At 39.0% G+C, this 17,526-nt stretch overlaps 1 non-coding gene across 1 annotated transcript; it reads left to right on the forward strand.

Moving 5' to 3' along the window:
- Positions 1 to 382: 382 nt before the first annotated feature.
- Positions 383 to 486, forward strand: LOC112773997 (small nucleolar RNA R71). Its single transcript, XR_003188513.1, has one exon. It is a non-coding gene; the product is annotated as a small nucleolar RNA R71 (small nucleolar RNA).
- Positions 487 to 17,526: the final 17,040 nt, after the last annotated feature.

The following is a 17,526-nucleotide window of genomic DNA, read 5'->3' on the forward strand; positions in this document are numbered from 1 at the left end:
CACCTCTGCTATTGCAGGGTTCTCAGGATCATAGGCTTCTTCTTCAGAAGATGCCTCTTGAGTACTGTTGGATTCAGCTTGCATTCCATGCAGACTCTGAGAGATCATATTGACTTGCTGAGTCAATATTTTATTCTGAGCCAATATGGCATTCAGAGTATCAACTTCAAGAACTCCCTTCTTCATTGGCGTCCCATTGCTTACAGGATTCCTTTCAGAAGTGTACATGAACTGGTTATTAGCAACCATGTCAATGAGTTCTTGAGCTTCTGCAGGCGTTTTCTTTAGGTGAATGGATCCACCTGCAGAGGTATCCAATGACATCTTAGATAACTCAGACAGACCATCATAGAATATATCCAGGATGGTCCATTCTGAGAGCATGTCAGAAGGACACTTTTTGGTCAACTGTTTGTATCTTTCCCAAGCTTCATAGAGGGATTCACCTTCTTTCTGTCTGAAGGTTTGAACATCAGCTCTAAGCTTGCTAAGCTTTTGAGGAGGAAAGTACTTGGCTAAGAAAGCCGTGACCAGCTTATCCCAAGAGTTCAGGCTGTCTTTGGGTTGAGAATCCAACCATAATCTAGCTCTGTCTCTTACAGCAAAAGGGAAAAGCATGAGCCTGTAGACTTCAGGATCTACTCCATTAGTCTTAACAGTATCACATATCTGCAAGAATTCAGTTAAGAACTGAAAAGGATCTTCAGATGGAAGTCCATGAAACTTGCAGTTCTGCTGCATCAGAGAAACTAATTGAGGTTTCAGCTCAAAGTTGTTTGCTCCAATGGCAGGAATGGAGATGCTTCTTCCATGTAAATTGGAATTAGGTGCAGTAAAGTCACCAAACATCTTCCTTACATTATTATTATTTTCGGCTGCCATCTCCTCTGCCTGTTCGAAAATTTCTGAAAGGTTATCTCTGGATTGTTGTAATTTAGCTTCTCTTAATTTTTTTTTTCAGAGTCCTTTCAGGTTCTGGATCTGCTTCCACAAGAATGTTCTTATCCTTGCTCCTGCTCATATGACAAAGAAGAAGGCACAGAAAAATAATAATAATAATAGAGATCCTTTATACCACAGTATAGGGATCCCTGTGTGAGTAGAAGAAGAGGGGGAGATAAAGGATGTGATGTAAGGGAAGAAACACAACTGTACGAATGGAAGAAGTGTGAGATGAGATGTTAGGATATGAATGAATAAATAGAATGAGATGGGGGAGGGATAATTTTCGAAAATTATTTTGAAAAAGAGTTAGTGATTTTTGAAAAATGGTTTTTGAAAAATTGTTAGTATTTTTCGAAATTTTTTTTTTGAAATTAAAAATAAAAATGATTAGTTAATTAAAAAGAAATTTTGAAAAAGGGGGAAGATATTTTCGAAAAAATGAGAGAGAGAGTTAGTTAGGTAGTTTTGAAAAAGATAAGAAACAAACAAAAAGTTAGTTAGTTAGTTGAAACAAATTTTGAAAAGATAAGAAGTTAGGAGGTTAGAGAAGATATTTTGAAAAGATATTTTTGAAAAAGATAAGATAAGAAGATATTTTTGAAAAGATATGATTGAAGTTAGTTTTTTGAAAAAGATTTGATTTTTAAAATCTCAATTAATGACTTGCTTCATAAGAAATCACAAGATATGATTCTAGAACTTAAAGTTTGAATCTTTCTTAACAAGCAAGTAACAAACTTCAAATTTTTTGAATCAAAACATTAATTGATTATATTATTTTCGAAAATTTGGTATAAAAATAAGAAAAAGATTTTTGAAAAATGTTTTTGGAATTTTCAAAAATAACTAAGAATTTTGAAAAAGATTTGATTTTTGAAAAAGATAAGATTTTCAAATTGAAAATTTTGATTTGACTCATGAGAAACAACTAGATTTTAAAAATTTTTGAAAAAGTCAATTCAAATTTTCGAATTTGATGAAAGAAAAAGGGAAAGATATTTTTTTGATTTTTGAATTTTTATGATGCAAGAGAAAAACACTAAAAGGATGCAATGCATGAAATTTTTAGATCAAAACAATGAATGCATGCAAGAATGCTATGAATGTCAAGATGAACACCAAGAACACTATGAATGTCAAGATGAACATCATAGACACAATTTTGAAAAAATTTTTAATGCAAAGAAAACATACAAGACACCAAACTTAGAATTCTTTAATGCTTAGACACTAAGAATTCAAGAATGCATATGATAAACATGAAAAGACACAAAACAGAAAATCATCAAGATTAAACAAGAAGACTTACCAAGAACAACTTGAAGATCATGAAGAACACTATGAATGCATGAAATTTTCGAAAAATGCAATATGTATATGCAAGTGACACCAAACTTATGATATGACTCAAGACTCAAACAAGAAAAACAGAAAAGATTTTTGATTTTTTATGATTTTCTAATTTTTTAATTTTTTTTTTGGATTTTTTTCGAAAATTATATGAAAAAGAAAAAATTAGGATTCCAAAATTTTTAACATGAATTCCAGGAATCTTGCATTCTTAGTCTAAAGCTTCAGTCCAGGAATTAGACATGGCTCACTAGCCAGCCAACCTTTCAATGAAAGCTCTAGTCCAAAACACTAGACATGGCCAATGGCCAGCCAAGCTTTAGCCTTTAACACGAGAGTATATTGCTCTTTGATAACAAATTGCAAGCCTCAGTCCAAAAGAATTTAGACATGGCTTTACAGCCAGCCAGGCTTCACATGCTTCATGAAACACTAGAATTCATTCTTAAAAATTTTGAATAAATTTTTGAAAACAATTTTTTTTTTCGAAAACAAAAGAAGAGTTTTTGAAAGATTTTTGAAAACTTTTTGAAAACAAGACAAAAAGAAAATTACCTAATCTGAGCAACAAGATGAACCGTCAGTTGTCCAAACTCAAACAATCCCCGGCAACGGCGCCAAAAACTTGGTGCACGAAATTGTGATGTCCAGGCTCGAACAATCCCTGGTAATGGCTCCAAAGCTTGGTGCTTTGATCTTAATTCATAATTGTCACAACTTCGATACAACTAACCAGCAAGTGCACTGGGTCGTCCAAGTAATACCTTACGTGAGTAAGGGTCGAATCCCACGGAGATTGTTGGTATGAAGCAAGCTATGGTCACCTTGTAAATCTCAGTCAGACAGATATAAAGTGATAATGGTGTTTTCGAATATTATATAATAAAATAGGGATAGAGATACTTACGCAAATCATTGGTAGGAATTTCAGATAAGCGAATGGAGATGCTTTTCGTTCCTCTGAACCTCTGCTTTCCTGCTATCTTCATCCAATCAGTCTTACTCCTTTCCATGGCTGGCTTTATGCAAGGGCATCACCGTTGTCAGTGGCTACATCCCCTCCTCTCAGTGAATAATATGCTCACGCACCCTGTCACGGCACGACTATTCATCTGTCGGTTCTCGATCATGCTGGAATAGGATTCACCCTCCTTTTGCGTCTGTCACTAACGCCCAGCAATCGCGAGTTTGAAGCTCGTCACAGTCATTCAATCATTGAATCCTACTCAGAATACCACAGACAAGGTTTAGACCTTCCGGATTCTCTTGAATGCCGCCATCATTCTAGCTTACGCCACGAAGATTCCGGTTAGGAGATCTAAGAGATACTCATTCTAGCTTAATTCATGTAGAACAGAAGTGTTTGTCAGGCACGCGTTCATAGGGGAGAATGGTGATGAGCGTCACACATAATCATCACCTTCATCACGTTCTTGGGTGCGAATGGATATCTTAGAAGCGAAATAAGATGAATTGAATAGAAAACAGTAGTACTTGCATTAATCTTTGAGGAACAGCAGAGCTCCACACCTTAATCTATGGAGTGTAGAAACTCTACCGTTAAAAATATATAAGTGAAGGTCCAGGCATGGCCAAGATGGCCAGCCCCCTAAAACGTGATCAAAGGATCATAAGGTAATCCAAAGATGCCTAATACAATAGTAAGAGGTCCTATTTATAATAAACAAGCTACTAGGGTTTACATGAGTAAGTATTTGATGCATAAATCCACTTCCGGGGCCCACTTGGTGTGTGTTTGGGCTGAGCTTAAGTGTTGCACGTGCAGAGGCCATTTGTGGAGTTGAACGCCAGCTTTTGTGCCAGTTTGGGCGTTCAACTCTGGTTTTGTCTCCTTTTCTGGCGCTGGACGCCATATTTGGGCAGAAAACTGGCGTTGAACGCCAGTTTACGTTATCTATTCTTGGCCAAAGTATGGACTATTATATATTGCTGGAAAGCCCTGGATGTCTACTTTCCAACGCAATTGGAAGCGCGCCATTTGAAGTTCTGTAGCTCCAGAAAATCCACTTTGAGTGCAGGGAGGTCAGAATCCAACAGCATCAGCAGTCATTTTTCAACCTCTGAATCTGATTTCTGCTCAAGTCCCTCAATTTCAGCCAGAAAATACCTGAAATCACAGAAAAACACACAAACTCATAGTAAAGTTCAGAAATGTGAATTTAACATAAAAACTAATGAAAACATCACTAAAAGTAACTAGATCCTACTAAAAACATACTAAAAACAATGCCAAAAAGCGTATAAATTATCCGCTCATCACACTGCTTTCTGCCATTTGGATCTTTTCTCCAAGCTGCAAAGCTTGATCTCTTTGAGACCAAGCTCTGATACCAACTGATGGTTTCAGTGGCTAAGAGAAGGGGGTTGAATCTTAGCCCCCTTTTTGCTTAGTAACACTTGTTGGCCTTTGAATTAACTTCAGGAGACTTTTTGAGTTTTGTCTCGTCCCTAGCCACGAGACTTTTATTTTTGTCTCGTCACTTGGCACGAGATTTTTCTTTTTGTCTCGTCACTTGGCATGAGATAATTTTCAGTTCTAGCCTCTGTGCAGTAGAAACAGAAATGGAGTAGAGAAGAGAGAAAATTACACCCAGATATATCCTGGTTCGGCTGCTAAGTGCAGTGCAGCCTACATCCAGTCTCCATCACAACCATGATAGAATTTCACTATAATCTTCCTAATTACAGACTGTAAAGTGCTAACCCAACTTACAAGGGGATTCTCACAGAATCATGAAACACAACATAGATGAACAAAGGAACTCTAAGACATCTATGGCTTTTTCTTTTAATTTTGCACTCTCTGCCTTTTTCCGCTCTATGGCTTTTTTATACAAACCTCACTGTTTGCCTTTTTTCCATAAGACTCAAGACATGACAAAATTAAACAGAAAAATACAAAACAGAATACATTGAAGGAGAAGAAAATCTGTAAGCTTAGGTAGCTCTGAGAATCCTGTGCCTTGCACTCTCACTGCTTACTTCTAACTCCTTGCTCCAACCAGTGGCTGTTCCCCCTTTTTATAGAAGAGAGAAGCCTCCACACTTGAAGCCAAAAAACCCAAGCCAACTTCTTCTTCCTTCAAGAAACCGGTTCAGCCACACAGAGAGAGATGAGATAACCATGCAATAACCAACATGCAATTACCTCTAGTCCTTCTTTGGTCATCACTCTTCATCAATCCGAGTTCTCCATCCTTGGCTTGCTCTCCAAGATGGATTTCTAGCCCTTGATGCTTCATGATGATGATGGCTTCATCTGTTTCAATCTCTGCCTCTTCCATCACTTCGCCACTCTAGCTACTTCCTGTGGTGGTTGAACAGAATCAAAGACAAGCCATGCCTCCAAGATTTTCTCCTTGCTGGCCGAATTATCTTCTTCCTTTTTGAGCATGAAGAGCTCAAGATTACCTCACCAAATCTATCCATATTTAGTGATAATCTTAGCCACAGCTCATTTTTATTTTAGTATGTTTTCTTGCCATCATTGTGATGGTCTTTAGGCTTGCTTTCTCTTCCTTTCGGTAGCTCATTTTTGCTTCCATGGCTACCAATGTTTTCTGTGTAATAACCGAAGAGAGAAAGAGAAAGAGTAGAGAAAGAGAAAAGAAAAGCAAAGCTATGAGTGATATCAAGATAAATTAAATTAGGTGCAACTTTTCATGCTTTGTGTGGCAACGTGTAGACTTCCATCAATGCCATCAAATCACTTTGCTTTTTCTCTTTCATGTTTCCAAGACATTAAACATAATTGAATAAATTTGAAATCCATTCCTTAGTGAGAGATTGGTGTCCGTGGAAACATGCAGCTATACAACAAAAATTGGATTTCACCATGATGATAAAAGAATAGCTTAACCGTTAGGTTCCATTTCCTTTTTAATTTTGGACCAACCTATTTGGTCTTGCACCAACAATTGATTTGGGCTTACACCATTAAATTTGACCCAACTATCACAATAAAAAATTCAGCCACATATTCTTAGATATATTTTTGCACAAGGCTGAATTTTATTTCTACATTGGGCTTGCTATTTTTTTTTCGACCCGACACAAAATCTGCACAACAAAATTATTAATCAACATATGTTTAATGAAATTCAAATTAATAATTTTGTAATTAAATATTTCAATAATGTTTGATCATCATCAAAATTAAATTGGAGTTTTCCAAACTCATCAAAAATGGCACTTAGATGGTTGGAGACCTGGTTTAAGTTGCACATCATGTGCCTCCGAGACAACTATATTTGAGTTTGAATTTAGCTAAAGTCGGAAGTGGAAAATAATCCATGTAATATGTGTGTGTATAATGTGAGTGTGATATGTTGTACTTAAGAATTCATAGTAACTTCTATTTTAATAATATTATTTTCATAGATGTTTTTTTTCTGTTATAATTTTACATAGATATGTAGAACAGGAGCAACGTTATTTTGAAAATAGGATGACTGAAGCACTTTTGGTGTGTGCTTAGCGTTTGTTTCGTGGGTCTATTCTTTATTTGCTTTGAGTTGTATTTGTTTTTATTAAATTTTCTTCACCTACGTGTGCCTTGGTGATGTGAGGTTTGTGTTCAAACGTCAGGTGGAGAATGTTTTGTTTAGATTTTCGTTTTTCGACTTCGACAGAGTGTCGACCAAACTTATAACAAGATCCAACTTAAAAAACAGATATGACTCTTCAAAGAATTAAAATCAGTAACTTATCAATCAATGCTCGACACAAAATAAAAAATGATTGCATTTCATTGGTAATGAGAAAGTTTACAAACTAGACTTCAAGAAATTGGTAAGTAGATTAGATCAAATGTTGTTTTAAGATGAAACTTGAAATTAAATACTAAAAAAAAGTACATGATTTAGAACTGGAAAAGAACAACTAATAAAGAACATGAATCAGAAAGAAAGAAAACAAAAGAGAAAAAAAATAATAATATCTTCCAATATTCATACGCACTTACACTCCATACACTCCATCTTTTCCACCTTGTTAGTGTGATATGAAAATTCTGTAGAGCTCTAGTGTCTTTGTGAATTGTAGAATAAAAGTCCCTTCTAAATATTCAAGAACTTCTATTTATAAGTGAGTTTCTTTATTAAAAACTTTTTCTTGGATATTAAGTACAACTACTTCCATTCTAATTTTTCTTAGGCACCAAATAGTTATCCATTATCTAAATCTACTTGGAGTTCAAGTAGTACCCACATTTAGGAGAGCCATTATAATCTTTATTTCCTTAAACTCAACCTCCTCATCCCTCAAATAATGATATCATGTGATGAAGAGTAGAGAGAAAAAGAGAAAAGTCGAGAGACACAAATAAAATGGGAATAAAAGTGGTAAGAATTAGCCAAGTTTCACTGCCCTTCACATGATAGGGGTATTCATAAAAAAAAAACTAAAATGTGGTTAATCGTTTAAAAAATCATAACCACATTTTGGTTAACTAGTTTAATAAAATAATTTTAAAAATCATATCCATATTTTTTAAAATTGGTTAACCAAAACCAAATTAAAAAGATCGATTTTTAACCGATTAATTAAAACCAAAACCAAATCCATAACTTTCTCTCTCCCCCTCCACTCTCTCTTTCTTCTTCCCCTCTTTCTCTCCCTCCTCTCTCTTTGTTTCTTTCTCCCCCTTGTCTCTCTTCTTTCTCCCCCTCTTTCTCTCCTCTCTTCCTCTCTCTCCCCCTCTTTCTCTCCCTTTTTCCTCTCTCTCTCCCTTCCTTCCCCTTTCTTTCTCTCTTTCTCTTCATCTCTCTCTCTCTCCTTTTTCTTTCTCTCCATTTCTCTCTCTCCCCCTCTTTCTCCTCTCTCTCTCTCTCTCTCTCTCTCTCTCTCTCTCCCTTCCCCCCTCTCTCTCTCTGTCTCTCTTTTTCCTCTTTCTCTCCTTCTCTCTCTTTCTCCTTCTTCCTCTCTTTCTCTCTCTCCCTCCTCTCTCTCCCCTCCCCCCCCCTTGATAAACCCATATTTCATGAGTTCTTTTGTGCTTAATTAGAGTGATTTATTCAACTCTTCACCTACTTATTCACATTAATTGCATGGTTTTACTTTCCCTTCCTTATTATGTCATATTGTGAAAAACATGTTTCCTAAGCTTTAAAAAAATTAATTATTTTAATTACCTTTATTTCCATCCGATGCCGTGATTAGTGTGTTGAGTAGCTTCAGGTTTCCTAAGGCTGAATGACTTAAAGGATGAAAAAGAAAACATACAAAAATGGAAGGAGAAGGCAAAACGGAGCTTTAAGGAAACTGGTATCCACGCGATCGCATGGACGACGCGATCGCGTGCCAGAATCAAAGAAGCAGCGACGCGGCCGCATGACTGATGCGACCGCGCGCCTTGAGTAGAACACCCATGACGCGGACGCGTGACTGACGCGACCGCGTGGAAAGGAAAAGCTCCAGATGACGCGACCGCGTGACCCACGCGGACGCGTGACAGAGGCCACGTATCAGAATTTACAGAATACGCCCCCAGCGATTTTTGAAGCCCTTTTTGGCCCAGATCCAAGTACAGAAAGCATAGATTAGAGGTTATAAAGTGGAGGAATGCATCCATTCAGAGAGAGCTCGCCAATTTCTAGTCTTCATGATTTAGATTTAGTATAGAGAGAGATTTTCTCTCTCTTAGGATTTAGGACTTTTTCTTGTTTTGGGAGTAACTCTGGATCCAGGTTTTAATGTTCCTTTATTTCAATTTTACCTTTATTTATTTGATTCCAATATTTGAATTGATTATTATAATTTAATTTATGAATTATTCCATGTTACAGATTTCTATTTGAATTAATGATATTCAAGGTATTTTCAGTTTATGATTGTTCTCTTTGATTTAAGTTGCCATTGCTTCCCATCTAAGGACACTTTTATTATTCCAGCAATTTACTTTTTCCCCTTTTGGTCTTGGTTAAGAAATCAGTGACTCAACATTATCGAACTCAGCATAATTGATAATCGTTATCTTGCTAATTGATCTGAACTTCAATAATCCCAACTTTTTCCTAGGAAATAAATAGGATTCGAAGATCAAACTAATTAGTCCCTTGACTAACCTTTGCTTCATAAGGTTAACTAAGTGGAATTAAGATACAACTTTCATTATTGTTGAGAGGGATAACTAAGTTGGACTTCTAATTTCCCTTATCTTGCCAAAAGTTGTTTTACAGTTATTATTTATTTTTAATTGCCATTTAATTCACTCGTCATTTAAGTTACTTGCTTCTCACCTTCTAAACCCCAATTACAACCTTTATAACCAATAATAAGAACATACTTCCTCGCAGTTCCTTGAGAAGACGACCCGAGGTTTGAATACTCGGTTAACAATTTTTAAGGGGTTTGTTACTTGTGACAACCAAAACATTTGTATGAAAGGACTTTTGAAGGTTTAGAAACTATACTTGCAACGAGGATTTATCCGCAAATTTCTAGACCACGCAAAAGTCCTCTCATCAAAATGGCGCCGTTGCCGGGGAACTGCTAACGTGTGCCTTATTATTGGTTATTGTAAATATTTTTCTTTTGCTTGTTTATTTATTTTTGTTTTTCCTTTTTATCTTTATTTGCTACTATGAACTCTCACCCCTCTCGCTTTGAGTTTGGTTCTAATATTGTTAAAGGAAATAGAAGTTACAGCAGGAATGTGCATCAAGGTCAGACCAATCAAGGATGGATGGAACCAAGAGGATCTAATCAACCCTTTTGGCAGCAACACCCTCCGAGATATCCTGGACAAAGACCATTCTACCGTGCATACCCAGCTGAAAGACATGGTGGACAACCTTGTAACTACCAACAAGCCCCACCCCGTGCATATGAACCATCCTTTCAACATAACCTCGAACCACCACACTCACAAGCTTCTCTTCACCATTCGCCATCATATGATCCTTCCTTACCCCAATACCAATCCAATCGTTCCCGATCATCACCACTTTCCTTTGTATCATGTCCAAGTTCAGCAAATTGCGAAGCAGAGGATCGCCTAAAAGAAACAGTAATTAAATTTTAAACAACCATTCAACAATTGGAGCAAGCACTAATTCAATGGGCCACTAGGCGCTCAAATATACAAGGATCAACCACAGCTCCATGTGGACAGCCCGATGAAGAGCGTAGCATGAAAGAAATACTAGAGTCTCCAGTGGACAAGACAGAGAATGAATTCGTACTAGAGCAAGTGGAAGAAGCTGTCATTGTTCAAGAAGAAGAGTTGGTTGAAGATCTAGGAGATGCTGAACTTCCTTGGGAACTTCCTTGGGAATCCAGAATTAAGGAAAACTCCGTCCAAGATGCTACAGTTGATGCTAAGGAGGATACCGTACAATCTCCAAGGCAAGTCGTTTACAAAGAATCAGACGGAATAATCCAAGAAGCAAATTTCCTTGATGATGATAGTCACAAGTCTAGTTCTCCTAATGATGAACTTGCGTCCGCAAGTGAATTCTCTGAGATCGAAGAATTTTTCCCAAGTGAATATGAAGATGATGCGGAGGTAAATTTCTCTCAACCTCCAATCTATGACTCAAGTGATGAGGAAGACATAGAAGACTTTGACCAGGATACAGATACAATTGAAGACCTTTGCAAGGAAGTGGAAGAATTCACAGAAGAGCACAAGAAAACAGAACTTGCAGAACCACCAAAAACACCTATCCCAAGGCCATTACCACCTAATACAAGCTTCAAGTGGGTACAATCCTTAACTTATAATTTTACTTATTCACTTGAATATGGTTTGCTTGAAACAGATGGCCAACTTAGAGCTCTCTGCGGCTTTAAGAGTAAGAGGGAATTGGCTCGTACTCAGAACTGGTGCACCAGGTTCAATAAGGTTCCACGCTTCACCTCGAAGTACACGGATTGGTATCATGCTCAATCGCATGGATCACGGAGAACGTTTGGTCACCACGGTGAGATTCTACTTTTTAACCCGCCCGAATGGAAACTTACAAATCAAAACGGAGGCAGATCTAAAAACACAGCTTGGGATCATGGATTATATTCTGACATTCGTCATCCTAGGAGGCTGAATATTTGTTTGAAGCTGCTTAGAAGCTTTACATGCCTAGTTTGGGACCCCGGAGGCTATTGGCATTCCAAGCACTGGTGGAAATTTTTGGACGAATTTAAACATAAGCCACCATAATAGGATACTCTTCCAATGTCCAACTTAAGGACTTTAACTAAAAGTGCTAGGTGGGAGACAACCCACCATGGTATGGTCGCTTCTTTCTCAATCTATTTCTTGTTTATTGTTTTCAATTTACCCTTTTTTTTTTATTTTAACTTTAACCTGGAATCATGCATAGCATTCATGTTAATCACTGCATCCTGCATTTTTCAGTTTAAAAAAAAAAGGGGTTGCACGACGCGACCGCATGCCTCATGCGATCGCGTCATATCGCGAAAAACACCACCCACGCGGCCGCGTGATATATATATCGGCGTAAGGATCCAACAAATAGAAAGTTGGGCTGGAATCGTGCGGCTCTTGTGCGTTTCGCACAAATTGGCCCACGCGATCGCATGCCCCACGCGATCGCGTCACTTACCCAATACCAATCCCACACGACCGCGTGAGCGACGCGATCGCGTTGCATGGATTGCATATCACCCCAAAAGGAGACAGAGAGTTGCACTGAAACGGCGATGGAGTCGTGCGTTTAGCACGAATTCCAGCGACGCGATCGCACGACCCACGCGATCGCGTCACCCTTCTTTCCTCCCCTCTAATGCGATCGCGCGACCCACGCGATCGCGTCTCCCCCATTTTCACCCCAACCACGCGACCGCGTGCCCCACGCGGCCGCGTGGATTCGAAAATATAACCCCCAGCCACACGAACCCTATTAGTCGCGCAGCCCCCCCTTCACCCCCAACCCTCTTCTCCTTCTCTATTCTTCTTCCCCCAGCCACCGCCAGCCAGCCACCACACCACCACCCCGACGCCGCCGCCGCCCAGACGCCGCCGCCGTACCACCCCCTTCCCTTCTCTCTTCTTCCTTCTTCCTCTCCCCTCCCCTCTTCCCCACAGCCACCTCCGCAAGCACCGCCCAGCGACCGCCGGCCATCCAGTCGCGCCCCCCTCTCCGCCACACACCCCCTTCAGCCAGCAACAACCACCGCCCTCCCTTCCCCTATCCTCTCCCTCTCTTACAAACCCTAATACCTCCCTCCGCCACTGCCCCCTCAGCCGCCACCGCGACGCCGTGCACCACCACCGCGCCGGATGCCGCCGCAGCCACCTTCTTCCCTGTTCCACCCCTTCCGCTTACCAGGTTCCGCAACACGCAACCCTTTTTATCCGTTCGTCACTTTTCTGTATTTTTTTTCCGTTTATGTTCATGATTAGGATAACTAGACTTGCATGTTGTAGTGGATTTTTAGGTTGTTAGGTAGCTTAGGCTGTGGTTAGTGGATCTAGGTCTGTTTACTTGCACTGTTTTTACTTCTGTTTTATTCTATGTGCAAATCTGTTGCTGCTATAATCATGATTCATATGCTGCTTTCTTGTATGTTGCTGCTGTTTACATTGAGTTTTTATGTTTATTTTATATCTATGTACATGCAGCTTGATTTTTTTAATTCATATGCACTGATATGATTGTTGTTTATTTTCTGGGACAATCCAATTTTAGCCGGAATGCTGCCCAAATTTTTTTTGAAAATTGTTTTCATTCTTGTTTTGGTTTGGCAACTCTGTTTTACTCTGCTTCCCCCAAACCATTTCATGAATACTAGGGCCACTTTCTTATCCTCTTTGATTTCCTGGTTCATAACCTGCATTTGTGATTCACTGATTCCAATTTCTGATTTCTTTATTTCTATTCGAATCAGCATCACCCTGTTTTCTTTATTCGATTATGAGTACTTCTATTCTTACCTGTGAATCCTTGTTATATGGAATTTTTTTTCTATGCCACTTACTTTCCTAAATCACTAATTTTAATTTACTAATTTCTTTTTACCATACTAACCCTCTTGATCTCTTTTCTGATTACTTTCACTTCCTCTAACTTTCTCACTATGGCATATTTATTTTTTTTTCCATTAATTCAACCACATTTCAATTACTCATTTTCCTTATTCTATTTCTCCCTTACCGCTTTGAGTTTCCTTTGTTTAAATTTCCTATTTGCTTTCATATTTTATCCATTTCCTGGTTTTCTGTTTTTCAGGATGTCTGCCTCACAAAGGAAAGGCAAAGGCAAAGCTACTGGCAAGCGCAAGAGAGGAGATTCCTCCCAGACCATCATTGCTCTAATGCACGATTCCTCATGGCAGGAGAAGAACTTCACACAGCAGGAAAAAGCTGACCAGCTACTCCCTTTGACTGATCCTATAAAATTTGCAAACCGGTACTGTGAGTTGAAGTACCCGACTTTTGCAAACTCCAGAAATCTATACCTGGAACGTACCTTGAAGATTCCAAAAGCCCTCCAGCAATACACCACTGAGCAAATCAAGCAAAGGGGCTGGTTCTTTCTGGAGAGACCACTGACAGAGGTCAATGCATCTTGGGTACGGGAATTCTATTGCAACTACTACCTTACTACCCTAGATGCAGTGAACCTGAGGGAAAAGCAAATTCTGGTCACTGAAGAGGCCATAGAGACCATTCTCCAGCTCCCAGCCAAGTCCGATCAGCCAGATGGTTATGCACAGGCTGAGGAGGACATGGGCTAGATGCGGTTTGATTGGGATGCTGTGAAGGCACGGATAGCTCTCGACCCTGCTGTTCCTTGGGAGATGGGTCAGGACACCACTATGCCTAGAGGGATCAAGAGAGTGTACTTGAATGATGAGGCTCGGCTATGGCATCAGATCTTGAGCAACTATGTGATGCCGAGTACTCATGAGACTGAGATCCCGGCTGCCATGATCACCCTCCTCTGGTGTGTGCTGGAGGGTAAGGACCTGTACTTGCCTCGTTTTATCCGGCATTATATGGCCAGGGTCCACGTCCGAGGCACCCTCCCCTTTCCTTATCTGGTTACACGGCTAGGCCGTCAGGCTGATGTGCCTTGGGAGGATGCCGATGAGCGACCACCAGCAGCGGACTGTAGGAAGATCATCCCTCACAGCAAGAACTTCCTTGCTTTGGGCTACAGACCACCACCTGTCACTGCTACTGATGAGACAGCCCCTCCGTCTGCTGGGCCCTCTTCATCCACAGCTGCCCCTGCTGCCACCACTGCACCTCCACCCGCCTCTGAGCCAGTTTATCGCCTCGTGCACCGTCTATTCCGCTAGCTTGATCAGATGGAGCACCGTAACAGGCGCCGGTATGAGAGATTGGAGCGCCGCAGCAGGCGACGCTATTCTCATCTGAAGCTAATGATCAGACAGGGCGCCGACATCCCCTCCGAGCCCGACACACCATCAGAGCCATCAGAGGAGGAGAAGGATGAGCACGAGGAGGAGCCTCATTCCCAGGTGGAGACTCATCAGCAGGCAGGCACAGAGCACGCTACACCACAGCAGGAGGCCCCACATCAGCTTGAGGCTGCAGATCCGGAGATCCCGATCCAGTCAGTCCCCCCTCTATAGTAGCCAGCCTCTCAGCCCACCACCGCCACAGAGACCCCAGCTACCATCCTTACCAGTGATGACACTCCTTCACACCCGGCTTGATTGAGCATCGGGGACGATGCTTCATTTTAAGTGTGGAGAGGTCGCCATCTCTGGCGTTTATTTTGGTGAACTACTACATACTTTTTCTTCTATTTTGGATATTTTTCTGTATTTTTCTCTTTTTCTTTTATTGTTATTTTCTGAGTACTTATACATTGCTACTTGTGTATTTTACTCTATTTTCTGCATTTTTCATTTTTTGTTCATATTTTAGTTATTTAGTTCATTTTAGTTATTTAGTTTAGTTTGCAATTCTAACTTATTAGTGGATCAATTAGTATAGTTTACCCTTTTTACATAAGATAGCTTAGTTATAGCTTAGTTTAAATTGACAAATATAAAAAAAAAAGAGTAAGCTAGGAACTTGAACATAATAGATTTAGATCCATAAAACCTTGTATATATAGCATTACATGATGTAGTTAAACTGACAACATTTCATCAAGGAGAAACATTAAAACTTCAAAGGCTACCCTAAATTACTTTTTAAGAGAATAATGAGAATTTTTAACTAAACCTGCATGACATACATAAGTGATAAATGATTTTTCAGCTAGAGAACACATAGCCAGTGAGTTTTGAGCTTAACTGTATGGTTACATTCAAACCATAATTTTTATTCATGTGTGTTCCAACCTTCTTTCTTATTCTGGTGTTCTTTACTTTGTTTTAGTCTATATGTCCGATTATAGAATATAGGTACATCTCAAAATAATGATTGAGGCCATCATTTGATCTTAGCTCACTTACCCCAAATTAGCCTACCTTTTACATCACCTTTGTTAGCCCCCTTTGAGCTTTTTTTTAAAAAAAAAACCCTTATTCTATTTTAGCCAAATTACTAGCCTTAAGCAGAAAAACAAAAGAAAATCCCAAGTGAATCCTTGGTTAGCTTAAGATAAAAAATTATAAATAGAGTAAAATGTGGGAAACTTATTGGGAACATAGTTGATAAAGACAAAAGGTAGAAAAATTAAAAAGAATAAAGCAACTCAAAATTTTGGGAAGCAGGCTCATGAAAATTCAAATTAATTAAAATTACCATGTGTATTCAAAAAAAAAAGTTAGTTTTCAAGCATGTAAATAAGGGGATACAAAGAAAACTCCCCAATGCAAAATAAAAAGCAATGCACATGGGATAAAAACAAGAATTGAAACATGAGCATGTGACATCAAAAGCAAGAAAATAGGGAGAATGGGTAAAGAAGCATTGTTTTACTAAGTATGTATGTTAGGTGAGATCTTAGTCTAATTAAGGATTCACTTATTAGCTCACTTAGCCTTATACATATATCCTTACCCTTTGCCTTGACCCCATTACAACCTTAATTAAAGACCTCATGAGTTTTGGTATGACTATGTTCTATAATTGTTGATTGGTTAGATGAAAAACAAAGTTATAGAAAGGAAGAATAAAAAGAAGAATACAGTGATTAACCCAATAAACACTGAGTGATTAGAGAGAAAACACAAAATCCAGTAAGGGTTCAAAAGCTCATTAACATTTATCTCTGATTGTCTTGCAAGTTTTTTTTTCTCATCTCATTTGCAAAAAAAAAAATGCTTTATTATTTGAGGGTTAGTTATATATGTATATATATCTCCTTGAGAATGTGAAATAATTTGACTACATGTAGGCTTTATATAAGAGTCGATGAATTAGAATTGCATGACTCATTAGGTAGATGCATTTAGCATAGGTTACATTTCATAACATTCCATCACTTTATACCTTAATTATTTACCTTGGATTTAGCATGAGGACATGCTAGTGTTTAAGTGTGGGGAGGTTGATAAACCCATATTTCATGAGTTCTTTTGTGCTTAATTAGAGTGATTTATTCAACTCTTCACCTACTTATTCACATTAATTGCATGGTTTTACTTTCCCTTCCTTATTATGTCATATTGTGAAAAACATGTTTCCTAAGCTTTAAAAAAATTAATTATTTTAATTACCTTTATTTCCATCCGATGCCGTGATTAGTGTGTTGAGTAGCTTCAGGTTTCCTAAGGCTGAATGACTTAAAGGATGAAAAAGAAAACATACAAAAATGGAAGGAGAAGGCAAAACGGAGCTTTAAGGAAACTGGTTTCCACGCGATCGCATGGACGACGCGATCGCGTGCCAGAAGCAAAGAAGCAGCGACGCGGCCACATGACTGACGCGACCGCGCGCCTTGAGTAGAACACCCATGACGCGGACGCGTGACTGACGCGACCGCGTGGAAAGGAAAAGCTCCAGATGACGCGACCGCGTGACCCACGCGGACGCGTGACAGAGGCCACGTATCAGAATTTACAGAATACGCCCCCAGCGATTTCTGAAGCCCTTTTTGGCCCAGATCCAAGTACAGAAAGCATAGATTAGAGGTTATAAAGTGGAGGAATGCATCCATTCAGAGAGAGCTCGCCAATTTCTAGTCTTCATGATTTAGATTTAGTTTAGAGAGAGATTCTCTCTCTCTTAGGATTTAGGACTTTTTCTTGTTTTGGGAGTAACTCTGGATCCAGGTTTTAATGTTCCTTTATTTCAATTTTACCTTTATTTATTTGATTCCA

Source organism: Arachis hypogaea, chromosome 18, assembly GCF_003086295.3.
Source record: "Arachis hypogaea cultivar Tifrunner chromosome 18, arahy.Tifrunner.gnm2.J5K5, whole genome shotgun sequence".
Taxonomy (NCBI): Eukaryota; Viridiplantae; Streptophyta; class Magnoliopsida; order Fabales; family Fabaceae; genus Arachis; species Arachis hypogaea.